We start from the raw sequence: 3,130 nt of genomic DNA on the forward strand, positions 1-3,130 counted from the left end.
TGTGATATTAATGATATTGTCTGATGATTTCCACATTCCTTTGGGTCACTTCTCTTTGGAATGGGTACAAATATGAATCTCTTCCAATCAGTTGGCCAGGAAGCTGTCTTTCAAATTTCTTTGTATAGATTGAATGAGTGCCTACAGTGCTACATCAGTTTTTTAAAAGGTTTCTATTTGTATTCCATCAATTCCCAGAAACCTCATTCATTTCCAATATCTTCAATGCTCTTAGAATTCTGTCTTCAGTACTATTGCACTTGATTGTATGTTGCCTCTGGAAGTAGTTGAACATCCTCCATTTCTTTTTGATATAATGACTGTATATTCTTTCCATCTTCTATTGATGCTTTCTGCAGCATTCTATGGACAATATTTTGTCCATAGAATCCTTCAGTATTGTAAACCTAGGCTTGATGTTTTCATCAGTTCTTTCAGCTTAAGAAATTTTTAGTGTTTTCTTCCCTTTTGGTTTTCTAACTCCAGGTCTTTGCACATTTCATCATACTATTTAGCTTTGTCTTCTTGAGATGCCTTTTGAAATCATCTCTTAAGCTCTTTCACCTTCTCTTTTTTTTCCATTTTCTCTAGCATCTCTATGCTAGAGAACAAGCTTTGTGGTCTCTTCTCACATCCATTTTGGTCTTTTATTTCTTCCTTGCCTACTTACTGTTCTTGTGCTTTCTTCCTACATGATGTGCTTGATGTCATCCCACAACTTTTCTGGTCTTTGGTCTTTAGTGTCTTGTGCATCAAATCTGTCATTTGGATGACCTCTAAAGGCGAGCAATAGATGGTCTGTTCCACAGTCTTCTCCCGGCCTTGTTTTGACTGATAATGTGGAACTTCTCCTGTGTTTTCCTATAGATGTAATCAATTTGATTTCTGCATATTCCATCCAGTGAAGTCCATGTGTATTACCATCTTTTATATTGTTTAAAAATGTATATGCAATGAAGAAGTCATTGGTCTTTCTAAATTCTATCATGACATCTCAAGCATCATTTCTCTCACCAAGGCTAAATTTTCCAAATACTGGTCCTTCTTCTTTTTTGCCAGTCTTTGCATTCCATTTACCAGTAATTATCAGTGCATCTTGATTTCATGTTTGATCAATTTCAGACTAAGAAGTTGATAGAATTCTTCAGTTTCATCATCACTGGCATTAGTGGTTGGTGTTTAAAATTGAATAATGGTGGTATTAACTGCTCTTTCTTATAGACATATGGATATTATCCTATCAGAGACAGCATTATACTCAAGATAGATTTTGAAATGTTCTTTTTGATGATGAATGTGATGCCATTCCTCTTCAATTCATCATTCCAACATAGTAAATCATGGGATTGTCAGTTTCAAAATGGTCCGTACTAGTTAATATCAGGTGTGGCGCTGTGGGTTAATGCACCAGACTGCGAAACCATTTGTACTACAAGTTCGGTGGTTCAAGCTCACCAGTCACTCCTTGGAAACCCTAAGTGTCACTATGGGTTGGAACTGACTCAACAGCACTTAACAACAATAACAAAGCCTAGGATATTATTGTTTATGCATTTCATTTCATTTTTCTGAGATTCATATTTCATATATTACATGTTCCAATTACTACTGGATGTTTACAGTTGTTTCTCATAATTTTGAGTTGTAGCTCATCAGCAAATGAAGGTCCCAAAGACTTTACTCCTTTCACATCATCACAGCCAACTCTACTTTGAGGACACAGCTCTTCCCCATTCATATTTTGAGTGCCTTTGAAACTGAGGGGTTATTATCCCGGCACTATATCTGACAATATTCTGATGCTCTTTATACTTTTTTTCAAAATTCAGTTTTCTGGTGATATCTGACAGTTTTCCACTGCTATTCATAAAATTTTTAGTGTCTAATGATTCAGAAATAGTCCACTTGTCCTTCTCCTGAGTCTGTCTTAGTCTGGAAGCTCAGTTGAATCCTGGCCACCATGGATGAACCTGCTGGCATTAGAAATACCAGTGACTTAGTTTATAGCATCAGAGTAACATGCAAACCACCACAATGCAACAAACTGACAGATGAATAGCATAGTGCTTGAACATAGAAAAGTTAAATCAACTGGAAGAACTGATGAAATAGAAGAGCTAAACAGAAAATTTCTAAGTGCAGCATGAGAAAACAGTGAAGTATTATAATTAAATTTCCAAATCCCTAGATTCAGACAACCAAAATGGAAGGAAACACTATTTTTCAAGCTGAAAGAATTGAAGAAGAAATTCAAGCTTCAAGTTCTAATATCGAAGGATTTCATTGGGGAAATATTAAATGAGGCAGGAAGTATCAAAAGATAGAAGTAATGCATAGAATAACTATACCCAAAAGAATTGACCAATGGTCAATGATTTCAAGAAGTACCATACGATCAAGAACCAATTTATTGAAGGAAGAACTTCAAGCTGCACTGAAGGTACTGGGGGAAAACATGGCTTCAGGAATTGATGGAATACAAATTGAAATGTTTTCACAAATTGAAACAGCCCTGGAAGCACTCATTCATCAATGCTAAGAAATTTGGAAGATAGTTACCTGACCAACAGGATGGAACAGATCTGTAATTGTGGCCATATTCATAAACCATCAAGCATTTTAGTATTATTTCCTCTCTTCAAACTATGCCTAGAGTCCTGTGAGCATGCATCACTATTTACCTCTGTCCCACTTAGGCTATGCAAACCTGTCTCAGTGTTCCCCTATATACCTTGTTCTTCCACCTCCTCCCCTTTCTTGTATTGCCCTCCCCAACACCCAAACTAAACTCCCCATCCCAACCCCACTGTTGTAGTTATCTTATATTCCATTAATTCTTCCCTTCATTTAAGACAGTCTATTTTATTCTATAACCTACCTTACATCTTCAAAGAAAGGTCATCGGGAAAAAAACAAAACAAAACAAAAAATGTCAGTATGACTGGCTACTACAAGCATAAGCAAGCTGCTTGTCAGGAAGCCATCAAGGCAAGCAATCAAGTTCCTTCAGAACAAACTCCCCTCTAAGACTGAAACTCAAAGGGAACACATGAACAGGCATGTAAGCTTGCTGGTGACCACATTGGTCTACTGGTGAGTGGAAGAGGGGGAAAGGCAGCAATGAAGAAAT

Source organism: Chrysochloris asiatica, unplaced genomic scaffold (assembly GCF_000296735.1).
Source record: "Chrysochloris asiatica unplaced genomic scaffold, ChrAsi1.0 scaffold00002, whole genome shotgun sequence".
Classification (NCBI taxonomy): Eukaryota; Metazoa; Chordata; class Mammalia; order Afrosoricida; family Chrysochloridae; genus Chrysochloris; species Chrysochloris asiatica.